This window comes from Hemitrygon akajei, unplaced genomic scaffold (assembly GCF_048418815.1).
Source record: "Hemitrygon akajei unplaced genomic scaffold, sHemAka1.3 Scf000046, whole genome shotgun sequence".
Taxonomy (NCBI): domain Eukaryota; kingdom Metazoa; phylum Chordata; class Chondrichthyes; order Myliobatiformes; family Dasyatidae; genus Hemitrygon; species Hemitrygon akajei.
Genome location: NW_027331932.1, coordinates 3,866,483 through 3,884,737, shown reverse-complemented (window position 1 = coordinate 3,884,737; position 18,255 = coordinate 3,866,483). Strand labels below are relative to the sequence as shown.

The following is an 18,255-nucleotide window of genomic DNA, read 5'->3' as shown; positions in this document are numbered from 1 at the left end:
TTCAGGTGTGAAATCATTCACTTTTATAATGTATTTAACAATTTCTGCTGCAGGGAAGGCCGATAGAACCATTAATTTGTCTTAAGAACCTGGAGTCTCGAACCCGCAACGTTACCCGTTACAGTGTTGCGAGTGTTTGCTGCGAGTTTCCAGCATTTTACGTTCCCTTCGGACTCGCATCATCTGCAAGTATTCTACAAGTTTTTTCAGGATTCCTTCAAATAATTAGTCCGTGGCATTCCTTACTGCAACACTAACTTGGCTATGTTCCCAGTTACCGTTGACAGTAATTTTTAAATGTTTCCTGTAACTTTGAGGGTACGGGGGAGGGAGAGGCTGATGGAAAGGAGGAGAGTGCGGTTTGATGGAGTGACCAGGCGGAGGAGGGGCAGGATGAGTGCGTAGAAGTTGGAGAGGTGTAAAAGGATGGTCGGGTGAGGGAGAGGAAGGGTTGTGGACGAGGCGGGCGAGTGGGAGGGGTGAGAGAGAACTGCAGTGAGCAAGAATGGTGAGTGACTGGGAAGCAGAGGAGAGAGGAATGAGTGAGGTGGGCGGCAAGGAGAGAGGGGTGAGTGAGGTGGGCGGCAAGGATAGAGGGGTGAGTGAGGTGGGCGGCAAGGAGAGAGGGGTGAGTGAGGTGGGCGGCAAGGAGAGAGGGGTGAGTGAGGTGGGCGGCAAGGAGAGAGGGGTGAGTGAGTTGGGCGGCAAGGAGAGAGGGGTGAGTGAGGTGGGCGACAAGGAGAGAGGAATGAGTGAGGTGGGCGGCAAGGAGAGAGGGGTGAGTGAGGTGGGCGGCAAGGAGAGAGGAATGAGTGAGGTGGGCGGCAAGGAGAGAGGGTTGTGTAGGGATACGTTGCATCTCGTGATCACAATGCCACCAGCTACAAAGCAAATATGGAAAAGGGTATCTGCGTGGGTTGAGATTAGAATTTGGAAAGGAAAGTTTTGTTGGCATCAGAAATGACACTGTGGAAAGGACAGGCCTTTTTCTTGCAAAGGCGTTCTAATAAGCGGGGACATACAAAGGTAAAATTTCGAGAGTATGAAGTATGTATGTGCCTATCAGAATGAAAGGTAAGTGGTTTGAGGAAACTTTTTTTGAGAGAGAGATGTTGAGTCTCTGGTTACGCGATAAAAGGATGATTTTACCACAGTATTTTACCATACCCATACAGTACCACAGATTTTACCATACCCACCACAGTAGTTATGGGCAGATAGGTAATGATCGAGTGTACGAAATGCAAGTTAACTCTTAGAAACAAATCAAGTGTGCTAAATGAACGCTTTGGGTGAATGCCAGTACTAACGAAATATACAGATCAGAACAAAAGGATTGTAAGGTATAGTATTGGTCCTCTGAAGGATCAGAACAGTAAACCATACATGCAGCCAAAGGAGAATGGGGAGATGAGGAGATGGAAGAAATGGATTTCCTGCATCTGAATTTACTCGGGACAAGGATACAGAGTGTGTATATGTCGTGAGGTCCTGGATCCTATGTGGATTAGAGAGGATCCTCTGTTTCAGAAAAGGTCTAAAGCTCTGTGAGAATGTTATAGGCAGGTGAGTCTGATATCAGTAGTGGGAAAGATATTGGGAGCTATTCTAAGGGATAGGATATATGAATTATTTGATAGACATTGACTGATTATGGATAGTCAGCATGACGTCGTACGTGCTTGGTCTTGCCTCTGCTATCTTATAGATACTTTTGATGGTGCTACCACAAAAGTTGATGAAGTCAAGCCAGTGGAGATATTCTTCATCGAATTTAGAAAGGAATTGCCAAGGTCTCGCATGGGTGGACTCTCAAGACGGTCCAGTCACAAGGCATTCAGTAAACTGGGTGAGACATTGTCTTGGTGGGAGAAACCGGAGAGTAGCAACATCTGGTTACCTCTCTGACTGGAGCCTGTGACTAGTGAAAAGCTGCAGAGATCAGTGCTGGCTCGGTTGTCTTCGTCATCGAAAGCAACAATCTACATGACACTGTAGCTATTTGGATGTTGCCGGGTCTGAATGACCTGAGTTAAAGGACAAATTGAATAGGTTGGAAGATTGAGAGGATATTTGATCGAGGTATTCGAAATTATGAGGCAGATAGGTAGGATAAGTGCAAGCAAGCTTTCTCCACTGGGACTGCAATCAGAGGTCATGGGTGAAGGGTGAAAGATGAAAAGTTTAAGAGGAACATTAGCGGAAACCTCTTGGCTCAGACGGTTATGGAAGGAGCGGCCAGCAAGGATAGTGCATGCGCAAACGATGTCGCTGTTTAAGCGATCGTTTGGTGGGTAGGGTTATGGTGGACTGTGGCTCACACTCAGACCGGTGAGATTAGGCAGTTTAAATTCCTCCGCCGAAGCGCTGTTTCTGTGCAGTACTGTTCTATGACTCTTTGACTCCTCGATCTCCGATCCATAATGCAGACAAAAGTCTGATTAAATGATGGCCCAGAATAATTATCAAAAGTTGAATTATTCACACCTAATTCCCCAAGAATATTCCAAAAGTGCAGATTGCTTGAAGTCGTTTCACACTGCCCGTCCCACTGCACCACACGCTCCCTCTCGCCGATCTTTCGTACCCACGGAACACACTCAAGATTTTAGAGGAACTCAGCAGGTCAAGTAGCATCTATGAAACTGAATAATAATTTGATGTTTCGGGCCGAGATCCCTCTGTGGAATTGGAAAGGAAGGGGGAAGAGACCAGATCATTGACCTGGACGATGCGGGTTGTTGTTCTGAGCTCAGGGTCTGCGTTCCCGCTCTGCTGGTCCGGGCACATTCCTCAGAACAAGGAAGGGCTGTTTTCTGAAATAAAATCTAATCAGTTTAACAATTCGCTCTCCTCCGGGTGTGAACAAGGTCACTTTATATATTGTATTTAACCATTTCAGCCGCAGGGTAGAGTGTTAGAAACTTTAACGTGTTTTAAAGAACATTTCCTAGTGTCTCGAACCCGTGAGGTTACCATTTACAGTTGCTGCCCTGTTCGCTGCAACTTTCCAGCATCTTGTGTTTACCTCAGACTCGCATCGTCTGCAGTTGGGTTAAAAAATCTCCAAAGATCTTTTAAATAAATCAGTCCATGGCTCTCCCAATCGCGACTTCCCTTAATGTGAAGGACATCACTTCGGAGCTGGAACCTGCCGCGTTCCCAGTTACAGATTCCTCGAATTGTTTCAGTGCTGTCGAGGTGAGGGTGAGGGGCAGGAGCAGAGTGAGGTGTGAACAGGATGAAGATGAAAGTGAGTGTAAGGGGAGACAGCAGGGAGACAGAAACTCAGAGGGGGAGGGTTAGAGAGAAAAGGGGAGGGAGAGGGAGATAGAGAGATGGGAGAGAGAGCTGGCGAGGGGGAGCGATAAAGGGAGAGAAATGGAGTGGGCGGTTGGTGAAAGGTTGAGTGAGAAGGGGAGAGAGGTGTGGAGATTGAAAGAAATGGGAGAGAGGAGGAGACAGAGGAAGGAATAAGGTGCTGTGTGAGCCCAAGGGAGAGTGTGAGGGATAGGAGTAAAGATGGAGTGACATTGTGTGAGTTAGAGAGAGGGGCTGAGGATTGTGAAGTGAGAGAGGGAGTAAGGGAGGAGTGTTGAGTACGTGGGGGTGTGGTGGGATGGGTGACGGACAGGGTAGTGTGCACGAAGGGCTGAGTGATTGGGGAGGTGAGGAGAGAGGGATGAGTAAGATGGTTGACAGGCGTGTGCCGTGTGGACTATGCAGTGAAGATGGAGGGTGACTGAGATGAGCGGCGAAGAAAAATGGGTGACTGAGAATGCTGCCAATGAAAGAGGGGTGAGGAAGGGTTCGAGGTAGGATTGAAGGTGTGCGGTGCAGAAAGCAGGGTGAGTACGAGCGGGTGGCGAGCAAGCAGGGGTGAGGGTGAATGGTGGTGAGTTAGGAGGGGAGAGGGAGAGGGATATAGAAGAGACCACAGTGAGAGAGACATGGATGAGTGAGAGAGGCACTGAGTCTGGTCAGAATTATCAGACAAACTATTTATCCATTCACAGAGGCACGGATGTTAGTCATGGTCTATCACACATCACTGAACAAATCCACAGTGAGGTTACGGTTCCCTGTCTCGCGATTCCTCATGGGGAGTTTTGCCGCACACTGTTCCCCGTCTCCATCCCCGAGCGGGTGTTTTACCATGCACGGTTCCCAATCTCCGTAACCCACATGGGGACTATTACCAGTCGCGATTCCCAGTCTCTCTATCTCGTTAAGCGCTATTATCAATCACCATATCCCAATCCGGGAGCTTTACTGTGCATGATTTACAGTCATTATATCAAACACCGGGCGTTTTGCTGTGCAGGGTTCCCGGTCTCCCTGTCAAACTATTAGTCTGCTAAGACCCATTGACCTGCTCTCCATCCCCTACCATCCATGTACTTATCCAGGTTTCTCAAACAGATGTTGTTAGGACCACAGACAAAGTCAGGAATCGCAGGTTAACCACGGTGCGAATAATGTTCTGAGCTGCGTACATTTCAGTGCCTGAAGTATTGAAGGAAAGGCCGATGGGCTCAGGGCATGGATCAACACGTGGAATTATGACATTGTAGCCATTGGTGAGGCTTGGTTGCAGGAGGGGCAGGACTGGCTGCTCTGGGTTTCCATTGTTTTAAATGGGGGAGGGGTGGCAGGAAAATGTCCCGGCAGTGCTCAGTCAGGAAAGACTGGAGAACACCTCTGGTGAGGCATTATGGGCAGAACTGAGGAATAAGAAAGATACGACCACATTAATGGGGCTATATTACAGACAACCCAACATTCTGTGGGATTTAGTGGAGCAGATTTGCTGAGAGATTGCAGTCTGTTGTAGAAACATAACTTGTGATGGTAGGTGAATTTAACTTTTCTCATATGCACTGGGACGCCCATACTGTAAAATGACTTGATGTAATAGATGGACCCCATACAGATTAGAGAGAAGGAGTTTTTGCTGTCTTAGGGACGATGACTCTGCAGGACCTGACAAGGTCCTCCCCTGCATGGTCTGGAGGCAAGCGCAGAAATTGCAGGGCCCGAGCAGAGATCTTAAATCATCCACAGCGACATGTGAGGGAGCGGAAGACTGGAAGATAGATAATGTTGTTCCACTGCTTCAGAAAACCTCCAAATATAAACCAGGAAATTGGAGGCCGGGAATCCTGATGTAAGTAGTGGGAAAGTCATTGAAAGCTATTGTAAGGGACCAGATCTGTGACTATGTGGATAGACTTTGACTGATCCGGGATGGTCAGCATGGCGTTGTGCCTGGTAGGTCGAGCCTCAGCGTTCTTATAAAAGACAAGACAGTGGATGCTGCCGACGTGGACTTTAGCAAGGCATTTGCCAAGGTTCCACTTGGGAGCTTAGTCAAAACGTTTCAGTTGCTGGACACTCAAAATAAGGCAGTAAATTGAACGGGACAGTGGTTGGGTGGGAGAAGCCGCGATGTGGTCGTAGATGGCCGCCTCTCTGACTGGAGGCCTGTGAACAATGGAGTGCTGCAGGGATCAGCGCCGGCTCGGCTGTTCTTTGTCATCAAAACCAACACTCTGGATGATAACGTGGTCAACTGGATCAGCAGATTTACAGATAACGCCAAGATTGGAGATGCCGGGATCAGCATCTACGGAACTGGATAATGTCGATGCTACAAGCAGAGACCCATCAGTGAAATTGGAAATGAAGGGGGAAGAGGACATATTATGGATTGATTTGAAGGTTCGGGCTGTTGTTCTGTGAAACTCAGTGCTCAGGGCCTGTGTGTGAGCGGCTGCCTGTTCACGCACATTCCTCAGAACAGGGAGCGGCCCCTCTCCAGAAATCAAATGCAACCGGGTCTGAAAAAAAGAAACACCCTCCTGCAGGCGCAAAGAAAGTCACTTCAATATCGTTCTTAACCCTTTCTGCTGCAGGGAAGAGCGAGATAATCTCTAACATGATTTACCCAGGGTCCCGAACGCGCAACATTACCAGTTACAGTTGTTGTCCTGTTTGCCGCCAGTTTCCAGCACCTTATGTTTATCTCAAACTCGAACCGTCTGCAGTTGGCTTGAAAATATTCTTCAAGGATTTTGTTTTTTAAATAAACCGGTCCAGGATACCTTTCCCGGGAAAACGTCTGTCCATTTGGAATGGCCGGAAACCAATTCCACAAGTATTACCGGCGGGGTGTGAACCAACAAACATTGCTTGTGGAAAGAAACCCGCTGTTAACCGTGGGCGACGGGGTTCCTTGTAATAATAGTTGTCCAGATGGAACTGCAATAATCTCTAGTGTTAGAGTTAATCAATTCCCCTGAATCGAGAGGCGCTGAGGAAATCTTTGACCAGATTTGTTACAGTTGAGTGTGAATATATATGGTCGGATGTGTTTGGATTAATTTCAGCAGAAAGGCGGCTCCACGCACCTGAACAGCTGAGTGACGTTGGAGCTAAAACTACCTACGCCGGGCAGTCCTGTTTACACACAGGGGGCAGAAACTCAGCCCCTCCCAGAACCCGGGCTGGATCAAATTCTTAGCCTGGGACGGGCTGGGTTAAACAGAGAAACTCCGCCCCACTGGCTGCGATGAAAGAAAAAGGAGAGATCTAGGCGGAAATCCGACAGAAAGGTTAACGCAGCCTGTTTGTTTGCCTCTTTAGGGTTGCTACATTGATCCCACTCCCGCCTCCTCCCGCAGTCAGACCCGTCCTGAGCCGGTGAGAGTTAGTGTGACCCGGACCGCGGCAGTCCCGCTCTACTCCGGCTCACCCGGCCCTGTCCATCGGTTCACAGCCGAGTGTCCTCGGGAGCAGCAGCATAGACTCAACTCTCCGTACAGGGAGAACAAACCGGTTCCAGGATCATTGTCCGTCACACCCGGATATCAGACTGTGTTTTTCCGGGACCACACTGAACACCAACCGGTTACGATATCAGAGGTAAGTGTTGTCTATTTTTCTGCACAACTATTCAGCGAGGCTCGGCTCTGTTCGGGATCGGGAGTGAATTTAGTGGGGGAAGGGAGTCCTGACGTGTTCGTGCTAACGAGTCAATTGTCCAAATGGATTAAGAGACGCGAGCTGGGTAATACTGTGTGCGAGCAGAAGGAATCTTTCACCCTGGTAGAAACATATGAAATATCCCACGGGGCAGTGACGCGTCACCGATCTCTCTGGAACAAGAGAAAACAGCAGATGCTGGAAATCCGAGCAACACGCACACAAAGCTGGAGGAACTCTGCAGGCCAGGCAGCATCTGTGGAGAAACAGTCCAGTCACCTTGGAGGCCACAGGTAGTGTTCTTTACATCGCGCCATTGGTTCCACCGCTCTTCCCTGCAGCAGAAAGGGTTAAACACAATATTAAACTGCCTTCACATCTGAACCACAGTGTCTTGTCGAACCGGTTGGATTGGATTTCAGCGGAACGCCGCTCCCTGTTCTGAGGAACGCGCACTGACGGGCAGCCGCTTACACACAGACCCTGAGCACCGAGTCTCACAGAACAACAAGCCCCACCTTCCAAATCAGTCAATCATCTGTCCTCTTACCCTTTCCACTCCAGTCCTGATTAAGGGTCTGGTTCCGCAATGTCGTCTGTTTACACATATCCATCGATGCTGCCTGACCTGCTGAGTTCCTTCCAGCATTCTGTGTGTTGCCATGGTGACGAAAGTTCCGTGTGGGGCGGTGGGCGGGGCCCACAGAAACGGCCCACAGTACCCACATTGTCAGAATGTTCTTGGGGAATTAACTTGAGAACAATTCAACTTGTGATATTTATTTCCAATATTTATTTCCAACTAACCAGTTGTCTGTGCTTTGCATCAGCAAACAAGGAGATATTTGTGTTTTTTTAAGCTACTTCTGCTGCTGGTGCTCTTTGTGTTTCTGCTGTTTTCTGTTTGCACGAGTGAAATTTTCCACCGGTCAGGTGAAGTTTAAGATCAGCGCCCAACAGTTTCAAAGCAAGGGTGCGAGATGCAAACAGCAAGCACCTTCTTCGTTTCCGGAATTTCCCATTTTAGAACAATACATCTATTGTTCCTGTGTCGATTGGGGGTGTTTTGAACTCTTCTCCACAATGGCCAGTGGAGGCAAAGACGGCTTTGAAGTGATGCAGGGATCCACATGGGGGAATACGCAATGAAATTTTAGATCAGTTCAGCCGTGATCTCATTATCTGCACAGTAGTTTCGAGGGGACGGGTGGTCCAATTATGGGTTTTGTTGCGTTGACTGGAAAAACTCTGACAATTCAATTAATGTAAGCTTACTAGTGTGTGAAGGGAGATATTATTGTATTTATATCGTTGAACTGAACACAAGCGGTTTGCTTGATTTAATGATTTGCGTTCAGCTTTGTGTGTTAAACGTCTGCCCCAGCTGTATTAAGGTGTCGAACTTCTGACTCATTCAGTGAGCGAGCCAGCACAGTACGGGACCGAGGGACGCGCTCCCCGTTCCCTATCCCTGACTCTACAGCCTCCACATCTGCCACGCGCACCAGCTCACCGCCCCACCCACTGCGGTCGCGCGCACCAGCTCACCGCCCCGCCCACTGCCCTCGCGCGCACCCGCTCACCGCCCGCCCACTGCAATCGCGCGCACCAGCTCACCGCCCCGCCCACTACCCTCGCGCACCAGCTCACCGCCCCGCCCACTGCCCTAGCGCGCACCAGCTCACCGCCCCGCCCACTGCCCTCGCGCACAAGCTCACCGCCCCGCCCACTGCCCTCGCGCGCACCAGCTCACCGCCCCGCCCACTGCCCTCGCGCGCACCAGCTCACCGCCCGCCCACAGCCCTCGCGCGCACCAGCTCACCGCCCCGCCCACTGCCCTCGCGCGCACCAGCTCACCGCCCGCCCACTGCCCTCGCGCGCACCAGCTCACCGCCCCGCCCACTGCCCTCGCGCGCACCAGCTCACCGCCCCGCCCACTGCCCTCGCGCGCACCAGCTCACCGCCCCGCCCACTGCCCTCGCGCGCACCAGCTCACCGCCCCGCCCACTGCCCTCGCGCGCACCAGCTCACCGCCCCGCCCACTACACGTGGCCAACTCATTTGAGCTTTTCAAGCCTCCTGGTCAGCAGTCTGCCTCTACTTCTTCAAGTATTGGCTTGTCCGATCTTCTTGCTGTCTAATGCACTCTTAACACTTTCCTTCAGCATCCAAGTTCAAAGTCGTCGATTATTTTGTATTCAGCCTCACTAACAGATCAGCTCTCACAGCCATACATCGCAACTGGAAATACCATAGACCCGACTCTACGTTCTTCGTAGACGATTTTATGTCTCTGCGCTTCAGAATTTTATCTAAATTTTCCATTTCTGCCCTGTCCGGAAAAAAGAGCTATTTAATTTCGTGGCTGCTGTTACCAGCTATAGAAATCTTTGAACCGCCAAAATCTGTTACTGTTTCCACTTCCATTCCATTTATTACCACGAAGTTGATAGGGCTGGCCGGTATACTTAATATTGAGGAACAAGTCAACTTTTCCACTTACTTCTTTCACGTTCATTTGAAGCTTCCACAGATCTTTCTCACTTTCCCCATTGGAGTCGCATCACCCGCAAGTCTGAGGCTGTTAATGTTTCATCCGGCAGTTTTACAAATCCTCCCTTGGAGTGTACGGCACCCTGAGCCCATAGGCTGGTCCTGGACTGATTCCACTTATTCCACTTACTGTTATTTAATTATTTATGGTTTCTATATTGCTATATTTCTACTCTATTCTTGGTTGGTGCGACTGCAACGATACCTAATTTCCCTCGGGATCAGTAAATTATGTCAGTCTGTCTGTCTGTCTGTCTGTCTGTGTCTGTCTGTCTGTCTGTCTGCCTGTCTGTCTGTTGATTACAACACTTTGAGTCCTCGATGCCAGCATTTCTCATGCTGTGTTCAGTATAGGAATAAAACAAGCAGGGTGGCCGTATGCAGCCTTATCGCACTCGTATCCCAATCCTGAACCAGTTTGTTGTTCCGTGGTCAGTTCTAACTGTTGTTTCTTGACCTTCGTACAAGATTCTCATAGGGGAGATCAGATGTCCAGGTATCCCCATTTCTTTAAGGATTTGCCACAGTTTATGTGGTCCACACTGTTGAAGGCTTTAAAATATTCAATAAAACACAGATAAATACTTTTCTGGAATTCTCTCGATTTCTCTGTTATCCAGTGTAAGTTAGCAATTTGGAGCACAGCGCAACTACCTCTACCTCTTCTAAAACCAGCTTGTACATCCAGCAGTTGTCGTTCCGTGTATTGCTGGAGGCTTGCCTGCATGATCTTTAGCAATACCTTGCTAGCATGTGAGATTTGTGAAATTGTTGGAAATATGACATTCCTTTACATTTCCCTTCTTGGAAATTGGGATATAAACTGTTCTTTTTTTCCAGTCTAAAGGCCATTTTTACGTTTACCAGATTGCATGCAAATTGCACGCAGCACTTTTACAGCATAACTTTTAAAGTTTTAAACAATTCATCTGAACTCCTGTTTCATCCTGCAGCCTTATTATTGGCAAAGTTTTCAATTCGACTTCACTTTCCAGAATATCTGGCTCTGGATCGACGAGGAAGTCACTGCAGGTGTCTTTGCTATTGGGATATTTCCTGTACAATTCTTCTATGTACTCCTGCCATTTCTTTTTGATGTCTTTGCTTCTATATAGTTCTTCCTTTTTTTTGTCTTTTCCTATACTCATTCTGGCATGAAATGTTCCTTTAATTTCTGTAATCTTCTTGAACAGATTTCTTTTTTTTTTCTAATGTTGGCTTCTTCAGCTTCTTGGCATCGCTCCTTTAAGTAAGTTTCCGTATCTTTCCTCTTCTTGAACTTCGTGTACAGTTGGTGGTATTTGTTTCAATCTCTATTGGCCTTCACTTCTATTCACAGCTCAGCCTCCGCAGAAAGCCAATTTGCTTTCCCGACCTCCTTTGTGTTTGCAATACTTTTTGTTGGCACCTCTTGTATAATGATCCTCACTTCTATCCATAGTTCTTCTGGCTTTCTCTCCATCAAGTTTAATCCATGAATCTGTTCTTCACCTCCACGTCATGTTCTTGAGGGCTGCGATCAACATCAAACTTCTGGTCCGTAGCTTTTCCTGATGGTCTTCAGTTTCATTCTGAATATTGCAACAAGGAGCTCCTGGTCTGAGATTGTCAGAGACCAGAGGGACTGATGAGTTCACTCGATGCGGCAACACGGGGCTGTGAAGGGGTGTTTGCCACGCTGTCCTTCAGCAGTCAGGGTACTGAGTGCAGGAGTTGGGAGCTCCTGGTCTGAGAGTGTCAGAGACCAGAGGGACTGATGAGTTCACTCGATGCGGCCACACGGGGCTGTGAAGGGGTGTTTGCCACGCTGTCCTTCAGCAGTCAGGGTACTGAGTGCAGGAGTTTGGACACTATTCTCTTTAAGATAACATGAGCCGCGCTGCCCAGTAAGTCCCCTGATTTAACCCTAGTCTTGTCAAAGGACAATTTACAAGCTGCCCGCCTGCACGTCTTCAGACTGGGGTGAAAGCGGATCACCCGGAGGAAACCCATGTGATCACGGTGAGAAGCTGCAAACTCTCAAAAACTTTCAAAAGTTGAAACCGGGTAGTTCCAACTGTAAAGAGTTGTGTTAACCACTATGGAGCCTTTGTAAAAGTCGTTGGCGAGACTGTGTTTGCAGGACAAAGTATAGTTCTAGCTACTATGTCTGAAAAGGCTTGATTAAAGTGGAAATAGTGCAGGGAAGATTTGCGAGTGTGTTGTCAGGGCCAGAAGGCCTCAGTGCTGGGGAGAGGATGCCACTCTATGTCTTTACTCCCTGGAATGTAGGAAACTGAGCAGCGACCTTACAGAAGTGTTTTAAATTATGAAGGGCAGTGAAGCCTCGCTATCCCGTCACTCAGAGCTCTCTCTCCCATTCCCTTATTCGTGATCCATCTTATCCTCAGCGGGCGGCAATTTCGCAATTTCCCACAACCTCACCACCCCATTCCCCGTTCCGCCAGTATTGAGTGAATCACTGGCCAACTCTCCCAGTCCCGTCACTCCTGATCCCCGCAGCTCCCTGTGCCCTCGCTCCGACCTTTTTGCCGTCCACCTCATCCTGGGTGGCGGCCATTTTGTGCTCGGTACAGTTGCCGCCCGACCATCCAACATCGTCGAATACGTAGCACTCTAAAGCTCATTATCCGCTCACTCCTCTTGCCGTTCATTCAATCCTAACCATCCTCAACCATCCCTCCTCACCATCCTCAACCATCCCTCCTCACCATCCTCAACAATCCCTCCTCACCATCCTCAACAATCCCTCCTCACCATCCTCAACCATCCCTCCTCACCATCCTCAACAATCCCTCCTTACCATCTTCAACCATTCCTCCTCACCATCCTCAACCATCCCTCCTCACCATCCTCACTTTCACCTCGCTCTCCTCTCTCCCGGAAGTCAATCTAAACTTCTGCCGGAGATATTTTCCGACACGAACTGTAAAACCAACATCTACTATGAGTGATGTGCACCCCAGTCCCCAGGGTGTTTGCACTCCTCAGTGTGTCGGTCCCTCCAGGCCCATTTGTAATCTGTCCATCACCCGCTCCCTCAGCAAACTTCGAGCCGAACGCAATAGGCGACTTTTAACAGGGAGAATCTCCACGAATGTGTCTGACAAGATGTGGATCAACAACCGTTCCTTGTGAATTGATGTCAACCGTGGGCCACAGGTTTCTTGTGGCGACAGCTGCGCGAATGGGATATTAATAATTTTTTAATATTACCAATGTCAAAAACTCTCCAGAATCGCGAAGCTCTCGGAAAATATATGACTGAAGACCTTCAGAAATCCTGTGGGGGCAAATTGTCGAACGTGTTTGTTTGAGTTCAGCAGAAAGGCGACTCCCTGCACCTGGACAGGTGAGGGATGTTTCAGCTGAAACTCGTCCTGAGCTGGGAAGCCTCGTTCTCACACAGGGTGGAGCTCAGAACCTTCCAGAACCCGAGATGGATCAAATCCTCGGACTGGGATTCGCTGAATTAAACAAAGAACCTCCGCCCCATTGGTTGTGATGGAACTGCAAGGAGGGAAATTGTTTGACCTACGCGGAAGTTCACACAGAACCTACCTGCGTCCGCGAGAGACGGTTAACGCTGCCTTTGATATTCCTGTCTGTGGTTCCTCTATTTGCCCCCAGTTCCGTCTCCCCCCGCTGTCGGACATACCCCGTTCCGCAGAGGGTGCGCGCACCAGAACTGCGGCCATGTACGCTTATTCCAGCTCAATCGGACCAGTGTACCTGTAATGCCCGACAGACACTGTATGAACAAGTAGCTCACCGCTCACCCGGGACCGCACTGAACTCCGTCCGGTTTCAACATCGCAGTAAGTGTTGTCTCCGATTCCTCAGAACCAGGGAGCGTTCACAGCGGGGTTCGGACCGGGAGGGAATTCAATGGCAGGAAGGAGCTCTGAAATGTTCAAGTTAACGAATTAATTACTGACCAAACGGATTAGGAGAAGCGACGTCATTACCTTCAATCAAAACATTGTCCTGTTGGTTTCTACTGAGTCAGTACTGTAGAACGTTTCACATCGACAGTGATATCCGAAATGTCCCACGGGGCAGGGTTCCGTCTCTGATCTCTCTCTCTCTCTCTCTCTCTCTCTCTCTCTCTCTCTCTCTCTCTCTCTCTCTCTCTCTCTCTCTCTCTCTCTCTCTGTGATCTCACTCTGTCTCTCACACACACACGCACATTCACCCACACACACACACATACACACGCACACACACACACTCACACACACACACTGACACACACACACTCACACACACACACACACACACACACACACACACTCACACACACACACACTCACACACACACACACACACACACTGACACACACACACACTAAAACTAACTACTCAAAACAACAGATAAAACGTGAGATTTTACTGTTTGGATTGTCTCAGTTAAGAATGTGGCAGATCGGCTAATTCCATTATTTATATTTTCATAGAAAGAAAGATATTAAAGCCACAGATGATTAGGTGTTAAGATGAATTAGAATACTGGAAACTCACAAAGTCTGATAACAATTGTGACAAGTCGGCATTCAGATTGCTGACACGGGGGAACTTTCTCTCCTCTGTCACCGAGTTTTATTGATATCCCCCTGGAACAGTAAGATTTGACTACAATATTCAGCCTGCTTTGCTGACAGTTGAAGGGAGGGGAGGAATGTTGAACCGGTTGGATTTGTTTTCAGCAGAAACGCCGCTCCCTGATCCGAGGAATGTCTGCGTGTCGGAATCCGTCCTGCGGACGGGCAGCAGCTTGCACACAGAAAGTCGCGCTGTGAGTCTCACAGAACAGCAGCACCGGCTCCTCGCCCGATTCTCTGCTATGAAGCTGGAAGAAAACGACATGAAAATATATCCGCACGAAGACTGAATATTCTTAGTGAATTAAGGTGAGAATAATTCAGCTTCTGATATTTGTTTCCGATCTTTATTTCAAATCGATCCATGATCTGTGTTTTGCATCGGTGATTATTAACTCATTCGCTCCATTTTAATCCCTTCCGGCGGCGATATGATTTGTGATCCTACACTTTCTTGTCAGCATTACTGAGATTTTTCACAGCTTATGCCACGATTAAAAACTGATCTGAAACCAAGGATTCCGATTTCAAAGCAAGCGTGTCAAAACTCTGTTTGGACAACACGTTTCCCGTTTCCAAAGCTTGTCATTTCAGATGAATGCATGTTATCTTTCCCTTTGAGACTGTGTTTATTGTGGGTGCTTCCAACTGATCCGCTCGACATCCTGTAGAAGCAAAGATTTTGATTCTGTTCAAGGCCACGGAACACAGTAAACAGCGTGGGTGGAGGCGGTGGTGGGAAAAGGGGAGGGGGGGCAGGTTACAGAAAGAAACAGGCGGCAGGCCGTATTTCGGAGCGAAAGCCATGATTTTATTGTACGGGGCAGAAGGCTGGATGGGCTGAGTGGCCGATTTCTGCGTGGTATATTGACAGTAAAGATCTGAGTCCAGATAGTAAATGGCGAACTCCAGAGTTACTGTAACATTGTTTACTGTAGTACAGGGAGGAAGAGAGCGCGTTGGGCCGTAGAAGGGGTCGGGCCACCGGGAGCGATCCTCAACGGTACGGGAAGTGGTGGCCGGGTTGAGGACCGACAACCCGGGACCCCCCTGTTTGAGGGGAAGGACAGGGAGAGTAAACCTTCGGGGGACGACCAGCGCAGTGGGCTGGTAGTGGCGGGCGTCCCGGGAGAGGAGGGGCCACTGGTAGCGTGTGCTATAACTGTGGGAAAGAGGGGCATTTCCGGCGGGAACGTGAACAGTCGGGGGTGTGCTACAGCTGTGGGGAAGGGGCACACTTTCGGAGGGATTGTGAGAAGCGAGACGTCCCGAGGTGGGCAAGCCCCCGGGCGAATAAGAACGGAGAGGAGTCAGAAACTTAGGAGAGACTCTGTGAGGGAACGGACTGGAGTCTCTGGAGGAACACGTTCCCAGAAATCTGCAAGGGGACCACCGAAAGCCCAAGCCTTTATTCCGGCTGGGCTGGTGGGGCCCCGTTCCAGCGTGGGCCTACCGATAGAGGGAGTTTGCGCAAAAGCCATCCTCGACACAGGATGTCAGGTTACGTTATTGCACCGACCGTTCTACAACAAATATCTAAAGCACTTGTCAGTAACCCCATTTGAGGCACTGGAGATTTGGGATGTGAGTGAGGGTGATAATCCGTATTCCTGTCAGTGAGATTGGAATTTTCGGAGGGTGATGTGTGAGTGTCTGAAGCCATTGAGACGCTGGTGTTTGTTTGTCCGGACCCGGCGGAAAGAGGTGTCGCTCTGCCCTTCTGGTGGGGACTAACTCCCCTCTGGTGCGACGGCTCCTGGGAGCCGGTAAGGAGAAGGCGCTGGAGAACTTTCTGGAGACCCTCTCGGTACACCCAGTGTTTCAAGCGGTGTTTCGAGCTGGATCCTGAGTGCAAACGAGTGTCGGTGTGGTGTACGCAAGGGTGGTCTAAAGTGATACGACCAGGGGAGGTGGCACTAGTGATGCGGACCCCCAGATTCCCCGGAGTGCCGTCGGTCGAAGCCCTGTTAGTTGGCGCCCAAGAAGATCTCGAGGGGGAGACACGATTTCCGGCGGGGGTGCTGGTGAGGCCCGAAGTGCAGAGGCCAGCGGTGGTACCTGCGAGGCGGATGGCCGTGAGTGTCAGGAACACTACGGCAGGAGAAATCACCTTTAAGAGAGGGATCCCGCTGGCGCATTTGTTCCCGGTGACGGTAATGTCTAGCGCCCCTGTGACGGCTACTAAGGGGGAAGGATTGGAAAACAGAGGAAAGCTGACCGCTGAGGCCTTTAACTTTGGGGATTATCCTGTGTCACCGGAGCAGAAACGCAGGCTGGTGGAGAAGATGTTGAAGCTGGAAGATGTTTTTTCTCTTGGCGAATTTGATGTGGGTTGCTCCAAGAGCACTCGCCATATCATCCGAGTGACTGAGGACACCCCGTTCAGAGAGAGGTCACGGCGACTGGCCCCAGCAGATGTGGAAGACGAGCAGCAACACTTGTGCAAGTTGAAGGAAACTGGAATCATCACTGAGTCCCGAAGCCCCTATGCGTCCCCAATAGTAGTGGCCCGGAAGAAGATGAGAAGGGTACGCATGTGTGCGGACTCTCGGACTTTGAACAGGCGAACTGTCGCTGACCAGTATATCAAATATGGGATATTAATTGCCCAGCAATAAAATCTAAAATTTGGCAATGCCAATCCACCTTCCTTTTTTTAACTTCTGTAAATGTCTTTTACCAAACCTAGAATTTTTATTCTGCCGGATATATATGAAGAAATTTTTCAATGAACATTGTCAAAAAAAGATTTCGGAATAAAAATTGGTACCACTTGAAATATATGTAAGAACATAGGTGAAAAAATCACCTTAATACCATTAATCCGACTTATCAATGATAAAGACAATGGTGAACATTTAGTAAACAAATATTTAATGTGATCAATTAAGGGTAAAAAATTAACCTTAAATAAATCCTTTTTTTTGTAATTTTAATCCCTAAGCATATAAAATAAACAGTAACTAATTTAAAATGCAAATTTCTGTAAATTGGAACCTGCCTATTTAGGGGGAACAATTCACTCTTCTTAAAATTCAGTTTATACCCGGAAGAATTACTAAACTGAACCAACAATGATATAACTGCAGTAATGGATTTCTCAGGATCAGAAATGTATAATAACAAGTCGTCTGCATATTATGATAACTTACGGATATCCATCCTGTGAGTAATGCCAAAAATGTTAGGTGATTCTCTAATAGCAATTGCCAAAGGTTCCAGCGCAATATCAAATAATAATGGACTAAGCGGACAACCTTGCCTGGTAACCCGAAATAAGCAAAAAAAGTGAGGTGCCGGAGACAATTTTCCACAATATGTACCAGTCACACACAGAATATCTACAGAGTTCTACAAAGACCGATCATGAGTCACCATGGCATTGTGCATGGAAAGTTGTGTTCAACAATACTTTTTTAACATTTTTGAAGATGATTGTCAATGAGTGTGGGGGAGTGGGTATTGTGCATTGGCAAGCTGCCTCATGACAGCTTGGTCTGGAAGATAACGTCCCATGCGGTACATAGAGAGAGAGCTAGTTGGATTCAAAAGTTGCCTTGAAGCTAGCAAGCAAAGAGTGGTGGATGAAGGCTTTTCCTCAGAGTGGAGGCGGGTAACTAGTGGTGTACGGCGAGGCTACAAGTTGGGACATTTGATATTCGTTATTTGATAGCAATGATTACAATGCAAGTGCACAAGGCTTGACCAGAAATTTCGCCGATGACAGACAATTAGTAGATGGTACTCACGGTGAATATTATCGTCGCTTATAGGGGATCTAAATGGGCAGAGGATGGTAAATAGATTCCAAAACCAACCCGAGCAGCAACGGTTTCATGCAGAGGCTGGTGATTATGTGGCGGGAACTGCCAGAGGAAGTGGATGAGTCAGACACAACTGTATAATTCCAGAAGCAGTTGGGATGTGAAGATGGAAGGAAGAGGCCAGGAGGAAAACGGGCCCAACTTAGAAAATTAGGACCATCTCAGTGTACACTGTGGTCAGCATTGTCTCTATGGGCTGAAGGGTTAGTATCTGTGGTTTGTTGCTCTGTGCCTCTATCGGAAGAATGCTCTAGATATCACTGGACAGACATACAGACATGGTTTGGGAGTTG

The 18,255-nt window shown here is 48.6% G+C and overlaps 1 protein-coding gene across 4 annotated transcripts in view; it reads left to right on the top strand.

The window, feature by feature from the left end:
• Positions 1 to 18,255, top strand: part of LOC140720761 (NACHT, LRR and PYD domains-containing protein 3-like) — a 432,530-nt gene that overhangs the window by 376,355 nt on the left and 37,920 nt on the right. The window contains exons 1-2 of one of the 4 annotated variants that reach the window (XM_073035590.1): positions 6,620 to 6,924; positions 14,247 to 14,447. The gene's annotated coding sequence lies outside the window, so the exon portion shown is untranslated. Of the gene's footprint in view, positions 1 to 6,619; positions 6,925 to 14,212; positions 14,448 to 18,255 lie in introns of those variants that run through there. The other 3 variants (XM_073035588.1, XM_073035591.1, XM_073035589.1) reach the window with 3 other exon arrangements.